General features: G+C 39.9%; 1 protein-coding gene and 1 pseudogene across 2 annotated transcripts in view; one reads left to right on the forward strand and one right to left on the reverse strand.

Moving 5' to 3' along the window:
• LOC138849126 (protein SPT2 homolog pseudogene) overlaps positions 1 to 13,794 on the forward strand; it is a 273,131-nt pseudogene extending 259,337 nt beyond the window's left edge.
• The window catches only part of PLCL1 (phospholipase C like 1 (inactive)), a 410,531-nt gene that overhangs the window by 384,443 nt on the left and 8,618 nt on the right, over positions 1 to 17,470 (reverse strand). The window lies entirely within an intron of this gene.

Raw genomic sequence — 17,470 nt, forward strand, 5'->3', positions numbered from 1 at the left:
AATTCTAAACTCTGAATTTATTGCTATAGTACAATATCAGTATGTTTAATTAGATAAGTTAATTAGTAAATAAGCCCTTATATCTCTCTAAATAGTTCCTAGTTCATTTTTCTATTACTTAATCAGTGTTCCTTCTTTATTCTCTCTCTTTACTCTTCAATGTTTCAAATTGGATGCCTCTATGAAGAAAGGGTCTTTACAGAAGAAAGGTGGAAATTTAAAAATAACCAAAGTCATCTCAACCATGGTCTAGAGCATATTTTTAGCTAATGAAGCCTGTGATGTTTTCATCTTTATATTTAAAAGATTCCAGTTTCATGGTTCTTTTGTGATCATTACATTTTATGTACTTATGTTTATAAATGAATGGATGCAGATCATGAATTATTACAAGATCACATATGCAATATCTGCCTAATTATTAATGAGGGCTAAGTCATAAAAAGCAACCACTGTCACTCATGGGAAAAAAATATGTCCCACAGCATGCAAAGAGCACCAGAAGATTGATGGCTACAGCAGAAGGAACAGAAGCTGGCCAAGCTAAAGAGACTAGCAGAGCAGTGTACAGCTCCAAATCATAGCTGCTTCTTAGTAGCTTGGCCTGAAAACAGTAAGTCAGTATTAACAAGAATATTAAAAGCAAATCATGGGGCCAGTGCTGTGGTGCAGCTGGTTAAAGCCCCCAGCCTGTGGCACCAGCATCCATATGGGCACTGGTTCGAGTCCTGGCTGCTCCATTTCGGATTCAGCTCCCTGCTAATGTGCATGGGAAAGCAGTGGAAGATGGCCCAAGTCTTTGGGTTCCTGCATCCTTGTGGGAAACCTGGAAGAAGCTCCTGGCTCCTGGTTTTGGATCAGCTCAGCTCTGGCCATTCAGTGACTTGGGGAATGACCCATTGGATGGAAGACCCCTCTGTCTGTCTTTACCTATCTCTGCAACCCTGTCTTTCAAACAAATGAAATAAATCTTTTAAAAAAAGAAAAGAGCAAATCACTATTAATCATGCAACAAACAAAAACTTTAGCTAAACCAATGAATATCACTTAAAATAGTACAGGAAAAAATCTTTTGCTAAAAGTATCAAGTCAAAAATACCTAACTTTAGAAAAAAAGATTAGGGGCCAGTGCAGTGGCATAGCTGGTAAAGCCACCGCAGACCCTCCTGCAGCACCTGCATCCCAAATGGACACTGGTTCTGGTTCCAGCTGCTCCACATCAGTCAAGCTGCCTAATAATGTGCTTGGGCCCCTGAACCCATATGGGAGACCCAGAAGAAGCTCCTGGCTCCTGGCTTTGTATTGCCCCAGCTCTGGTCAGTGCAGCCATTTGGGGAGTGTATCAGCAGAGGGAAGATCTCAATCCCTCTCTTTCTCTCTCTCTGTAACTCTGCCTTTTAAATAAATAAATATTTTAAAAAGAAAAAAATTTCTGGCCGGCGCCACAGTTCACTTGGCTAATCCTTCACCTGCGGTGCCAGCACCCCAGGTTCTAGTCCCGGTGAGGGCGCCAGATTCTGTCCTGGTTGCTCCTCTTCTAGTTCAGCTCTCTGCTGTGGCCTGGGAAGGCAGTGGAGGATGGCCCAAGTGCTTGGGCCCTGTACCCGCATGGGAGACCAGGAGGAAGCTGGCTTCGGATCGGCACAGCGCGCCAGCCGCAGCACACCAGCCGTAGCGGCCATTTGGGGGGTGAACCAATGGAAAAAAGGAAGACCTTTCTCTCTGTCTCTCTCTCTCTCTCTCTCACTGTCTAACTATGCCTGTCAAAAAAAATCAATTCATTATCTAAGTTAATTTTATAATGTAAAATAAAAGATGTATTTTGATTATTTTGGTAGAGTAAAATTTCAATAGAATACAGGATCAAGTGACTCAATTCTATTTTAAATAACTTTTAGTTTCACTAACACAAACAACAGTATATACATCATGGCTCTGGAGGCTAATTCCTCAGGTTCAAATTCCAGCTCCATCTATGATCTGCCATCTTAATGACCAAGATATTCATTATTTGATTCTGAAAGAACTTTAAGAAAAAATTCTGTTCTATCAGAAAGATATGTTCCTGTACTGTTATCTGTGTGGTACCCAATTATCTACAGCTAAGGTTGTCAGATTTCACAAATAAAAATATAGGAAGCCCCATTAAAATTGAATTTTACCTAAATAATTAATAATTTTGGGATAATACAAACTTATACAAAAAAGTTATCTGCTGTTTACCTGAAATGGAAGTTTAATTGTGTCTTGTATTTTATCTGGAAACCCTACCTACAGCATTTCAGCTAATACTGTACCACTACTTTTCATTCTCCTATTTTGTAAGTGTACCATAATAATGCATCATAAATCCTGCTTTGTGTTATATGGCATGCAGTTACACAATCAGCAGGCAGCCCATGTAAAGCACTATAATGGGTTCAGTATGATTCTTAACTTTTGAAACAAAGTGGTAATCATTTATGGGAATTTTTAGGATAATTAGATAGACTCTGTCTCCATCTGTTTGATATCCTTCTATTTTTTAATATTTATTTGAAAGGCAGAGTGACAGAGAGGAGAAACAGAATGAGAATCTTCTATCTGTGGGTTCACTCCTAAAAGCTGCAATGGCCAGGCCTACCCAGGCAGAAATCAGGAGCCTGGAAATCTATCCGGATCGCCATGTGGGTGGCAGTTGACCCAAGCACTTGAGCAATCCTCCACTGCTTTTGAAGGCACATTAGCAGGGAGTTGGATCAGAAGCAAAGCAACTGGGACTCATATAGGATGCTGGTTCATATCAGCATATACACAGTGCTCATATAGGACACTGGCATCCCAGGCAGTAACTTAACCTACAATACCAGCCCCAAAGCCATAGTCTTAAAAGATTTGATGGAAACTTTCAAATTAGTTTTAGTGAATTTTTTTTCAGTCTGTACTTGAATGTTAAATTATAAACATCCAAACAAGAATCTATAATTCCTGTGTTAGATAACAATTCTACCTAATCAAGCATACATATTGAATAGTCAAAAAATTAAAGCTTTGAGTGCAACTTAAAAGCATAAAGGCATGAAATTCTCATAAAATGTTTTCTATTTTTATGTTCTGTTTATTTGTTTATTTACTTATTTATTTGAGAGAGCAAACCTTCATCCACTAGTTTACCCCTTTATGCCTTCAATGGCTGGAAGTCCAAAGCCCAGAGCCAGGAACGCTAAACAGGTCTCCCACATGGGTGTTAGGAACCCAACTGCTGGGGCCGGCGCACCACACTGATCCGAAGGCAGGAGCCAGGTACTTATCCTGGTCTCCCATGGGGTGCAGGGCCCAAGCACTTGGGCCATCCTCCACTGCACTCCCGGGCCATAGCAGAGAGCTGGCCTGGAAGAGGGGTAACTGGGACAGAATCTGGCGCCCCGACCGGGACTAGAACCTGGTGTGCCGGAGCCACAAGGCAGAGGATTAGCCTAGTGAGCCACGGTGCCAGCCACTGTTGCCTCTTAGAATCCACATTAGCAGGAAGCTGTCATCAGGAGACAGAGTTAGGTAGCAAACTCAGGTATTACTCTGTATATTTTAACTGCCAGTAAAACTTATGTTTTGAACTCAAAGGTAGTTTTGATCTTCAAAATAGCTCAACAATAAAAGGAAGTCCAAAGCAATCTGACAACAATTGCCACATGAGCAATCTTGCAAATTGTTTCATTAAATAAAACACAATTAGGGACCAGTGCTGTGGTAAAGTGGGCAAAGCTGCCACCTGCAGTGCCAGCATCCCATGTGGGTGACAGTTCGAGTCCCAGCTGTTCCACTTCCAATCCAGCTCTCTGATATGGCCTGGGAAAGCAGTGGAGGATGGTCCAAGTCCTTGGGCCCCTGCACCCACATAGAAAACCCAGAGGAAGCTCCTGGCTCCTGGCTCCAGATGGGCACAGCTCCAGCTGTTGCAGCCATCTGGGAAGTGACCAGTGGATGGAAGATCCCCCTTCCCTCTCTCTCTCTGCCTCTCCTTCTCTCTGTGTGAACTCAAACTTTCAAATAGATAAATCTTTAAAAAACAAGTTAAAAAAAAAAAAAACACCACAGTATGAACATCAGTGAAATACTTTTTTTTTTTTTTTTTTTTTTTTGACAGGCAGAGTGGACAGTGAGAGAGACAGAGAGAAAGGTCTTCCTTTGGTTCACCCTCCAATGGCCGCTGCGGCCAGTGCGCTGTGGCTGGCGCACCGCGCTGATCCGAAGGCAGGAGCCAGGTACTTCTCCTGGTCTCCCATGCGGGTGCAGGGCCCAAGCACTTGGGCCATCCTCCACTGCACTCCCGGGCCACAGCAGAGAGCTGGCCTGGAAGAGGGGCAACTGGGACAGAATCCGGTGCCCCGACCGGGACTAGAACCCGGTGTGCCGGCGCCGCAAGGCGGAAGATTAGCCTATTGAGCCACGGCGCCGGCTGAAATACTGATTTTCAAAAAATTTATTTACCTCAACCTAATGAAAATGGATCTTCCAACCCATATTATAGTAATACAATAGAAAAACAGTAGGAACGAACTTCTCTACATGTCTCTAAATCATGCCTAAATGACTGAATCTCAAGTTATTAATATTTGTCATGCTAGACACAAAAAGTTATAGCAAAATTAAATTTTATTTCCTCCCTTATGAAGAAAACACATTTCCTAATCTGTAAGAGTAACAGATTTTGACCATGTAAAGATAAGAATCAGTAAGCTAAAATAGAAAACAGTTACTTTCCCTCTGAGTCATCATATTCCATTCACTAAAAATCACAATTTAAGGAAATTCTGTAGCCAACTACCCACTTAGCAATAGTGTCATTACCATTTGGGAACTTTGGAAAACAATGTAAATCTTAAAAAGCAAATATCGGGCAATTTTTCTAAAAGAGATCATAATCTCAGACAATAAATATAAAGTTCAACAGAGTCCTTTTATAGATGTTACACTGAACCATTTTTCAAAAGCAACCCAAAAGTGGTTTTCAAAGTTTAACGGATCTAAGTTTTTAACTCCATCATGATATCTACAGCACCCAGATTATATTACACCCTCCTGTCATCTCTGAGCTCCTCTCCCTTGTTGAATGTTACTAAAAAATATTTTTCCAACATTCCACTTTCAAAGAAGACACATTGGACAAAAAATGAGAATAGCTAACACATATGAGCAGCTATAGCAAAGAAACTATACTTTGCTAACAGCATCATATCATGAAATGAGAAGAGACGGGAGTTGGAGCTGTAAAGATAAGCAGAGTTCAAACACCACCTGAACCATGTAAAGGGATTTACTTTATTCCAAGAACAGTGAGGAGACAACAAAATGTTTTAAGCAGGTAAATGATGCAAGGAAATTTGTGTTGTAAAAAGAACACTTTAGGGGCCAGCACTGTGATGTGGTAGGCTAAGCTTGTGCCTGCGGCACCAGCATCCCATATGGGTGCCAGTTTGAGTCCCAGCTGCTCTACTTCTGATCCAGCTCTCTACTATGATCTGGGAAAGCAGAAGATGGCCCAAGTGCTTGGACCCCTCCACCCACATGGAAGACCCAGAAGAAGCTCCTGGCTCCTGGCTTCTAATCGGCCCAGCTCCAGATATTGTGGCCATTTGGGGGAGTGAACCAGAGCATGGAAGACCTTTCTCTCTGTCTCTCCCTCTCTGTAACTCTACCTCCCAGGTAAATAAATAAAATCTTAAAAAAAAGAAGAATATTTTAACCACAGCTCTGAAGGATGGATTGGAAAAAAGAGGGTAGTTGGAAGAAGAATAACCAGTTAGGAAGATGCTGTGGTGATAAAAGCCAAGGTTAGAAGTAGCTGAAATGGACTAGCAATAAATCAGGAAGTAGAACCAAAACAACAGTGAATGGTGGGTGTTTGGTGCAACAGTTATGATGCCATTTGAAAATGGGAGTCCCTGGGTTACTGTCCTGGCTATGCTTCTGATCCAATTTCCTGCTAATGCATACCCTGGGAAACAGCAGGGTATGTTTGGGTCCCTGCCACCACATGAGAGACCCAGATGGAATTCCTGGCTCCTGACTTAAGCCTCACCTAGCCTTGGCTGTTGCAGGCATTTGGGGAATAAGCAGACTGGAGCTTGTCTGTCTGTCTGTCTCTCTCTCTCCCTCCCTCCCTCCCTCCCCTTCCTCTCTCCCTTCCTTCCTCTCTCTCCCTCTCTCTCTGCCTTTCAAATAAATAAAAGACATTTTTAAAAATTTAACAGAGAGAAAAAATAGTGATAGAATGAATGTGAAGAAGAGTGAGCCAAAGGTGACATCCAGGTGCCAGCAATGGGAAGCAGAAAGCAAAATCTAGTAATTTTAAAATACCCAACAAATAGATACACCCAGTAGATAATTCTAACCATCTAACCTTAGAGTTCAGTCGATATCTCTGTTACAGCATTATAACAGCACTATAATCCTCTGTTATAACTCAGGATTATAGTTTTAACACATTGGGTATAGAAGATGTTTGTCTCCCCTTTGCATCTCTATATTGCAAAACATAGTCTTGCCACAAATATTAGAAGCATCAATGAACAGATAACTGAATGAAATACTCATTAAAAGTAACCTTGCCAAATGCATCACAGTCTGAAAGAAATTGATCAGCATCACCAAAGAGGCTATTAAGAGAATCAAATTTAAATGGCCTTGACTCCACAACAGAGATATTAAGTATATATTTAAAGATTTAATATACAGGGACCAGTGCTGTGGCATAGCAGTAAAGTTGCCGCCTGCAGTGCTGGCATCCAATATGGACTCTGGTTCAAGATCCAGCAGCTCTACTTCAGATCCAGCTCTCTGCTTTGGCCTGGGAAAGCAGTTAAAGATGGGTCAAGACCTTAGGCCCCTGAACCTGGAAGACCCAGAGGAAGATCCTGGCTCCTGGCTTTGGATCGGCCCTGCTCTGGCCATTGGCCATTTGGGGAGTAAACCAGCGGATGGAAGACCTCTCTCTCTCTCTCTCTCTCTCTCTCTCTCTCTCTTTCTCCCCCCCCTCTCTGTAGCTCTGCCTTTCAAATAAAAAAAAAATCTTTTTAAAAAGAGATTTAATATACAACACTGAGCAATGAGGAACAAAGTCCACATTCTTTCTTGCCCTGAGATAGATAGATAGATAGATAGACAGACAGATATCAACTCAATTTCCAAGAATTAAATGAAAAAGTCAAAGTCTATCATAACTAAGAAATTCCTTTATATATAATTACCTAGAAAGTTAACACTGTTTTCATTTTCATTGCATTTCACAGGATGATAGAGCATAAATGCCAGATATGGCCTTTATTCATATAAATTGACTTAAGCAATTGAGGGCAAAGCATCTTAAGATAACTGCAGGGTAATTTGACTCTCTTATGTGGTTTGATTAAGAGATAGTGGCAGCCAACAGGACTGTTTCTCCTAACACTCAGGGCACTGTTGTTATAAGACTGGGTGAGAAGCTACCCAAGAGAAAATACTGCCCACAAGTACTACAAAAGCATATAAACCTCGTCATAAAAATTTTTACAGAATTAAAAATTTTCTATCACTAGCCAAAAGGCAGTATTTTTACTAGAAGAGCTACTAGATAAATAGATGTCAATTCCTCTCTTTTTTAGATACAACCTAAAATATAACTGAAATACATCTTGACAATTATTTTACACTCTTCACCTCCAAAACTTCTAGCAAACTTCAGGGCAGGTATCAAAATTCTCATTTGAAAAAGGAAGAAACTGAGGCTCATAAAAAAAACTTTAAACTGAATCATGATCATACAACTAGTAAGTAACAAAGATGAGATTCCAGTATCTCAATTCAAACTTTCAAGTTTGTGTTCTCTTATCTACCCAAACTATCACCCAAATATTTAAGTTCCTATTAAATAAAGTAAAGTTAGCAATGGTAAACTACATTAACTCAGGGCAAGAATCTTCTCAAGAAGGTAGAAGAGAATGAGTTTTCTTGGTTCAATTGGGGGTGGGGGACTGTAATAAATCTAGTATGCGCTTAACCCTTAATAGGAGTTAGAGAAGACATCAGCCCCATCCTAATGGGATTCGCTGCTCTTACTTCCCTGCCCGCCCCTGGCAAAGTTTTAAAAGGACCTGTTCCTGAACATGTGTCTCTCTCTCTCTCTTTCTCTTCATGTCCTGATCTCTGTTTCTCTGTCTGTCTCTCTCTCTTGATCTCTCTTACGTTCTCCTTCTCCCTCTTTTCCTTCTTTGCCCCTTCCCTCCAGTCTGTCAAGTTTCCTCCAATAAACTCTTTCCCTTAAAAAAAATCATTTACTGAACTGAATGGAACAACAGTAAATTCATAGATAGCTCATTCTTTTACTCTAGAATTTGAGGAAGTTGGAAACTTCTCTGAACAAATTTGACCCTCTAATAAATATTTCATAATAATTTGTCAGGAAGGGGTAGACAGAGTAACAATCACAAATATATATTGCTGGTTGTTTTGCAGATCTTTTTTGGAAGGAATGAAAAGGTTTTGTTAAAACAACTATTGACCTTATCAACTCAAATCAAAGTTTCTGGGCATTTTTCTTTGTGCGGCTTCAAGAAATCAGAAAAAAGAAACAAAAACAGTGAATACCAATCCCTACAAATTTAAAAAGTGTGCAGCAAAGACATTGGCATTCCTATCTCACCTGAAAGTTGAACCCCACAACTCTATAAACAGGTTACATGTAACGGCCGCAAGCTAGGTTTTGATCCATGACTCAAAGACATCACTCAATTCAAAGGAAAAGTCTTAAGAATTATTTTTACTTCTTGATTCCTACATATCTCTAAAATGTCCTGACAATTATTTCTTCAAAACAAGGCTCAGATTTTATTTCTTCTATTTCATAATAATAATAATTAACATTTATTGAGTGTCTACATTGTGCCAGCTACTTAGCTAAGCACTCTACATGAACTCGCTCATTTCTCTCAAAAATCCCATGAGGTAGGTTTTACTATGATTATGCTGAGGGTCAAAGATTAAATAACCTGTCCAGTATCACACAGCCAACAGAGAATCAGGATTCCAATTCTAGTCATCCACTGCTAGGGCTTTTAATGGCAGTGCTTCACCATCTCTTGGATCCAGCAGCTAATTCCAGGAACTTCTACTCATTCTCCTAATTCCAGACTTATCTCCATTGCTTCACAAAGCCATTAAGAAAGTTTTTTCTTAGCTACATTTTTAACCAATGACTTCCCTATTTAAGAAGCATATAATGGGGGTCAGCACTGTGGCACAGTGGGTTAACACCCTGGCCTGAAGCACCAGCATCCCATATGGATGCCGGTTCGAGACTCAGCTGCTCCACTTCCAATCTAGCTCTCTGCTATGGCCTGGGAAAGCAGTAGAAGACGGCCCAAGTCCTTGGGCCCCTGCACCCACATGGGAGACCTGGAAAAACTCCTGGCTTCGGATCGGCGCAGCTCTGGCCGTTGCGGCCAATTGGGGAGTGAACCATCGGATAGAAGACCTATCTCTTTCTCTGTAACTCTGACTTTCAAATAAATAAATAAATCTTTTAAAAAAAAAAAAGAAGCATATAATGGCTTTAAACATCATATTATATTGAATCCAACTACCATGTTAAGCATGCCTTTGGTCAACCACCACAACCTCCCATATTTAAGAGCAGCATAGTGTCAAATACAATAACTTGACTGAACTGCCTGTCAATGGACTATGTAATTTTTCCAAGAAGAAAAAGTCTCTTGATGATTACATTCATAAAATCTAGGAAAGGGGAAGTAAACCAGTCTACTACAGTCTACCACAGGGCATTTAGCATGGCAACAAAAGTTGAGACACTGACAAGTCAGAATATGTCACTTACTTATCATATAAATCTGGGCAAGTTATTTAACCTGTCTTTGCCTTAACTTCCTGACCCATGAAATGGGGTAGAAAGTCCCTACTTTGTAAGACTAGTGGGAATCACAGGAGTTAATCCATGTTTAGTGCTGAGAACAGTGTCTAGAACATGATAAGCACTCAATAAATGTCAGGGGTTATGACCGTGGTGGGAGTGTGGGAGGAGACACCTACATAAATCCCTTCAAATATGTCAAGAGCTGTCCATGTGAGAACTTAAACTTATTCTTTATAGCTTCTGAAGGTAGAAATAGTACTGACTAGGAAATGTGCCAGGGAAGAACTTGATTTGGACTCAACATAAAAGATTTTTCAAACAACGAAAGCAGCCTGAAGATGGAACTGGCTTTCTCATGAGAGAAAGAGCCCCAAGCTGAAAAGAGGCCAATTCCATGTGATTAGTGGGTTCGTGTCCTAAAGTGGTTAATTGCAAAACAACCTCTTAAGGCTCTCCCAAGATGGTTCACTATAGATTCTTTCACACAAAGTATGGCACACAGGGTTACTCAAGTCATACTATAAAGTTCTTGCTTAGAGTTTCTCTATGACTCACATATGGTATACATTTGCAGCTCAGGATAAAAAAAATGCAGTCCATGTCCATGAAACATAATGTGAGTTAACTGTCTCATAGAGGTATTCAAACAGGACCTAGCAGCACATGAGCCAGATTCTGGTCAATTGCCCCCAATCAAAAAAAGAAAAAAGAAAAAAAATGTAACACTCATATCACAAAACATTGACTCATTTTCTATGTTAAGAATACATTCTGCAGGCCAGCAATGCGGGTCACTAAGCTAATCCTCCGCCTTGCGGCACCAACACACCAGGTTCTAGTCCCGGTCGGGGCACCAGATTCTGTCCCGGTTGCCCCTCTTCTAGGCCAGCTCTCTGCTGTGGCCAGGGAGTACAGTGGAGGATGGCCCAAGTGCTTGGGCCCTGCACCCCATGGGAGACCAGGATAAGTACCTGGCTCCTGCCATCAGATCAGCACAGTGCGCCGGCCGCAGCGCACCAGCCGCGGAGGCAATTGGAGGGTGAACCAACGTCAAAAGGAAGACCTCTCTCTCTCTCTCTCTCTCTCTCACACTGTCCACTCTGCCTGTCAAAAAAATTTTTTTTAAATAAAAAAATTTTTAAAAAAAAGAATACATCCTGCAGCATGGTATCTAGTGCTTATGACACCTACATTCCGCATCAGAGTACCTGGGTTCAACACCCAGCTCTGGCTCCAGCTATGTCTTCAGTTTCATGCTAATATGGACCCTAGGATTCTGTCACTCATAAAGTAAACCTGGATTGAATTCCAGGCTCTCAGATTTGGCTTAGTCCATTCCTTGCTGTTGTGGCATTTGAGGAATGAGACAGCTGATGGATGGGAACTCATCTTCATTCTCCCTCATTCTTTCCCTTACTCTATCCCTCTCTCTCTCCTTCTCTGACAAATACACAAATTTTTTAAAGTTTTATTTATTCATTTATTTATTTATTTGAAAGACTTAGAGAGAGAGAGAGAAAGAGAGAGAGAGGGATCTTCCATCTGCTGGTTCACTCCCCAGATGGCTGCAACTCAATACAGGTCACCCAGCAAGGACTAAAGTACTTAAGCCATCATCTGCTGCCTCCCAGAGTGCACATTAGAAGGAAGTGGGATCAGAAGCAGAAGAGCTGGGACTCAAAGCAGGCAGTCCAATATGGGATGTGGGTGTTCACTATGGCATCTGAACTGCTACACCAAATGTCTATCCCTAAACTTACCTTTTAGTCCCATTTTTCATGAACTCCTGAAGCACTCTGATATTCTCAGCTGAATTTCACCCTTAACTGAAAAATAATTTTTTAATTAAATTCTAAATTTAGCTATAGACCAAGCAATCATTTAAGCAAGCAAACTTTGGAATGATATACTTATTGAAAGCTGGAAACAGGATAATTTATGAAGGAACATACTCTTGAATAACAGAAGAAAAAGAGTTCTTAAAGATAATTATGAGTACAGTCCTTGATGGATCATAGCACCAAGGTCCTTATAGGAACAAGGCAAATAATCTACCTTAATCATCTACTTGATCTTTAAAATGAATAAGCCATTTCCAACTGTAAAATCTAATTAATATCAAAATTGAGACTAATATAAAAATATTTAAGACATATTCAGATAAGCACAATTAAGCTTTTACCTCCATAAGAAGCCTGAGAGCAATGTTCTTGTACCTGATAAAAGGGCAGTTTTTTTAAGAATAAGATAGTAGGGATCTTAAAGAGCTTAAATAACAGTTTGGTTTTCTCCAGATTTCTCCTAAAGAAATTCAGACAGCAAAATACCCTGTGCAGTCTTCATTTTATGCAAGTAAATAATATCTACATCCAAGGATTTTAAAATGATGATTCCAACTTTCTATATTATTTAATCCCACTAAATCCACTACATTCTTAGTTGATCCCAATGTCAGGTTACTCTACTATTTTCCTTCTTTGGCTTTTAATAGGCTAGACACAATGGAAAACACTTCATAAACTAGTCTTATTACCATGAAACCAAATAGCGACTGATTCTCTATGACATGAGCTTACATGGAAATTATACTTTTATATAGGCAGCACTGAGTAAACTGTGGGCTTTATCCTTATTTTAACATCTTAAATTGCCAAAGAAGTTGGAAACCTCACACACAATAACGACTCTAGACAATGCACACAAGATCACAATGACTCCAGGTGAGTTTATGTTTTAAGCCACTAAGTTTGTGGCAATTTGTTACAGCAGCAAGAAGAAATTAACATTTTTGGATTTCTGATATATAGGTTTTGAAGAGTGAGAAATCCAAGCCCCCAATGCAGGAGTTGTGCCAAAACAATCACATCAGATCCACTGTTGTTTCATAGATTCCCCCTGACTTACAATTAAATAACATATATGCACCTAGTCCAATAAATGGTGGCTGCCGTTATTACAGAACAATACAAGGTTGAACCACTCTAATTTTGCTTTCTGCCCTCTCATTTCAGCCAGACTAATACATTCTGAAATCACTGTGTTTTTTTTTAATTTGGGGCATGTCATTGCAGATATGAGGAAATAAAACAAAATGGGAAGTAAAACTCTGCCTTCCCTTATCCCAACACACACACACACACACACACACACACACACATTTAATAGCCAGAAAATTCAGAGTAAGTTTCCTTACCACTCAGAGCCTCAGCTTCCCTATTTGTAAGGTGGAAATTACAAGGATAGCTATGTTTTGCTGGGCTGTCATAAAAACTAAAGATAATGTAAGATTTTGACAACATTAGTACCCATTAGTATTCTATAATGTAAATGTTTGAAAGAAACCTCCACTGCCTATCCATAGTATCATAAACAATTCTAATTCAATTGTCTCATTATCAGAAATAATCTAATTCTAATGGCTCCCTGGAAAAGTGGGAGAGATGGTAGACAGCCATGCTTAGTAAAATGAAGGGGTGGAATTAAAGAACAACCTCCAGGCCCCTCTCTCCAGCTCTCCTGTTGTACATTAAGTGGATAATGCAGTAGTCTCAGGTTGTGGAGGTACATAAAATAGGTATCATTTTCCCCTTAATTTCCTCAGATTCCCTCTGCCCCTGTGTACTCAGCCACTGTTACTACCAACAGCTCACTAAAATTCCATGAAGTTTCAATTTATTTCAGCAATTTGAAGAGTTCTTTCAAACACTTAAAAACTCAGTGCAGTTCATTTTAAAATTTTAATCTCTTGTGTTTTTCAGCATTTTTGTCTCTACCTCACAGCCCCAAAGGCAAGCCAGAAAGGTGTTGTAGTTGCTGAGGCTGGGGGTGGGGGTGGTATCTATTCTACTCACTTCTCCCTTTTCTTCCCCCGCCCCTACTTCCTGGCTGGGGTTGGGTTGGAGGAGGGATGAGAGAAAGCTCTCCCTAGGGGATGGCCTCATGGATGCTGCAGGGCCCCTCTGGGTTGGTTTTTTCTACTCCTTAGATTAACACTGAACTGACCACTGGATTCTCTCTTTGAAGCAAGCATCCAATTGCTAACTCTGGATGGGCCACTAGTTTTCCACAGTGCTCACTTGCATCTTTGGGAAAAGTGCCCACAACATGGTCATGTCTGGCTTTCCAGAGCTCTGTACTGTAATTTTGGTAAAGTGTTCTTATGCATCTTTTTGCCTTTTTTGTGTGTTTATCTTCCTCAATGTATCTCAGGGAAACTGCCATGAATTAAAGTATCTCTGATTCCCTAAATACTGGCTAATATCACAGTTGCACAGTTTCTAACCACATCATCCCAAAAAAATAATACAATAAATTCTGCCTACTGTACATACTTCCTGGACTTTGTGCCTCATACACATTTACTGTCTTTTAAAATTCTATTGAAAAAAGGTCAGCATGAAAGAATTAACAAAGCTGTTCTTATCTAAGGTATTTAAAGTTTTTGAATACAAAATTATATAGTTAAGGAAAAGCACAATATCCTTGCCTCTAACAGCCACACACTTCCATAAATTTACAAATACAAATTAACCATTTGCATACTAAACACACACACTAAAATAGTTTAATTTTTATGTTATTTTGTTTTGGATGGATTGTATTGTTTTAAAATTAACTTGTGGGTGATATGATTCTTTATTTAGGGGACCAGAAGAACTCTACTAAGAGACTATTGGAACTCATAGAAGAGTTTGGCAAAGTAGCAGGGTATAAAATCAATGCACAAAAATCAACAGCCTTTGTATACACAGGCAATGCCATGGCTGAGGAAGAACTCCTAAGATCAATCCCATTCACAATAGCTACAAAAACAATCAAATACCTTAGAATAAACTTAACCAAGGACGTTAAAGATCTCTACGATGAAAATTACAAAACCTTAAAGAAAGAAATAGAAGAGGATACCAAAAAATGGAAAAATCTTCCATGCTCATGGATTGGAAGAATCAATATCATCAAAATGTCCATTCTCCCAAAAGCAATTTATACATTCAATGAAATACCAATCAAGATACCAAAGACCTTCTTCTCAGATCTGGAAAAAATGATGCTGAAATTCATATGGAGACACAGGAGACCTCGAATAGCTAAAGCAATCTTGTACAACAAAAACAAAGCCGGAGGCATCACAATACCAGATTTCAGGACATACTACAGGGCAGTTGTTATCAAAACAGCATGGTACTGGTACAGAAACAGATGGATAGACCAATGCAACAGAATTGAAACACCAGAAATCAATCCAAACATCTACAGCCAACTTATATTTGATCAAGGATCCAAAACCAATCCCTGGAGTAAGGACAGTCTATTCAATAAATGGTGCTGGGAAAATTGGATTTCCACGTGCAGAACCATAAGGCAAGACCCCTACCATACACCTTACACAAAAATCCACTCAACATGGATTAAAGACTTAAATCTACAACCCGACATCATCAAATTATTAGAGAACATTGGAGAAACCCTGCAAGATATAGGTACCGGCAAAGACTTCTTGGAAAAGACCCCAGAAGCACAGGCAGCCAAAGCCAAAATTAACATTTGGGATTACATCAAATTGAGAAGTTTATGTACTGCAAAAGATACAGTCAGGAAAGTGAAGAGGCAACCGACAGAATGGGAAAAAATATTTGCAAACTATGCAACAGATAAAGGGTTGATAACCAGAATCTACAAAGAAATCAAGAAACTCCACAACACCAAAACAAACAACCCACTTAAGAGATGGGCCAAGGACCTCAATAGACATTTTTCAAAAGAGGAAATCCAAATGGCCAACAGACTCATGAAAAAATGTTCAAGATCACTAGCAATCAGGGAAATGCAAATCAAAGCCACAATGAGGTTTAACCTCACCCCAGTTAGAATGGCTCACATTCACAAATCTACCAACAACAGATGCTGGCGAGAATGTGGGGAAAAAGGGACACTAACCCACTGTTGGTGGGAATGCAAACTGGTTAAGCCACTATGGAAGTCAGTCTGGAGATTCCTCAGAAACCTGAATATAACCCTACCATACAACCCAGCCATACCACTCCTTGGAATTTACCCAAAGGAAATTAAATTGCCAAACAAAAAAGCTGTCTGCACATTAATGTTTATTGCACTCAATTCACAATAGCTAAGACCTGGAACCAACCCAAATGCCCATCAACAGTAGACTGGATAAAGAAATTATGGGACATGTACTCTATAGAATACTATACAGCAGTCAAAAAGAACGAAACTTGGTCATTTGCAACAAGATGGAGGAATCTGGAAAACATCATGCTGAGTGAATTAAGCCAGTCCCAAAGGGACAAATATCATATGTTCTCCCTGATCGGCGACAACTAACTGAGCACCAAAGGGGAAACTTGTTGAAGTGAAATGGACACTATGAGAAACAGTGACTTGATCAGCTCTTGTCCTGACTGTTGATGTACAATGTAATACTTTATCCATTTTAGTTTTTTTTTTTTTGTTCTAGTACTATTGGTTGAACTCTGTCACAAACACACAATTATTCTTAGGTGTTTAAATTTTAACTGAAAAGTGATCCCTGTTAAATGTAAGAATGGGAATAAGAGAGGGAGGAGATGTATAATTTGGGACATGCTCAATCGGACTTGCCCCAAATGGTGGAGTTAGAATCATGCCAGGGGATCCCAATACAATCCCATCAAGGTGGCATGTACCAATGCCATCTTACTAGTCCAAGTGATCAACTTCAGTTCACAATTGATCACACTGATAGGTCTAAGAGTCAAAGGGATCACACAAACAAGACTAGTGTCTTCTAATACTAACTGATAGAATCAAAAAGGGAGAGAACGATCCAACATGGGAAGCAGATACACAGCAGACTCATAGAATGGCAGATGTCCTAAATAGCACTCTGGCCTCAGAATCAGCCCTTAAGGCATTCGGATCTGGCTGAAGAGCCCATGAGAGTATTTTAGGCATGGAAAGCCAAGACACTATGGGGGAAAAAAAAAAGACCTAAATGAAAGATCACTGTGAGTGAGATCCCAGTGGAAAGAACAGGTCATCAAAGAAGGAGGTACCTTTCTCTGAAGGGAGGAGAGAACTTCCACTTTGACTATGACCCTGTCGGAATAAGATCGAAGTCGGCGAACCTATGAGGCTTCCATAGCCTTGGCGACTCATGACAAGAGCCTAGGAAGATTACTGACGCCATAAACAAGAGTGTCAAATTGTTAAGTCAACAACAGGAATCACTGTGTACTTACTTCTCATGTGGGATCTGTCCTTAATGTGTTGTCCAATGTGAAGTAATGCTATAACTAGTATTGAAACAGTATTTTTACACTTTGTGTTTCTGTGTGGGTGCAAACTGATGAAATCTTTACTTAATATTTACTGAATCGATCTTCTGTATATAAAGAGAATTGAAAATGAATCTTGATGTGAATGGAGTGGGAGTGGGAGAGGGAGTGGGAGATGTGAGGGTTGCGAGTGGGAGGGAAATTATCAGGGGGAAAGCCAATGTAATCCATAAACTGTGCTTTGGAAATTTATATTTACTAAATTTAAAAAAAAATTAACTTGTGGGGTCGGTTCTGTGGTATAGTGGGTAAA

The sequence above is a fragment of the Oryctolagus cuniculus genome, chromosome 3 (genome assembly GCF_964237555.1).
Source record: "Oryctolagus cuniculus chromosome 3, mOryCun1.1, whole genome shotgun sequence".
In the NCBI taxonomy this organism is placed as follows: Eukaryota; Metazoa; Chordata; class Mammalia; order Lagomorpha; family Leporidae; genus Oryctolagus; species Oryctolagus cuniculus.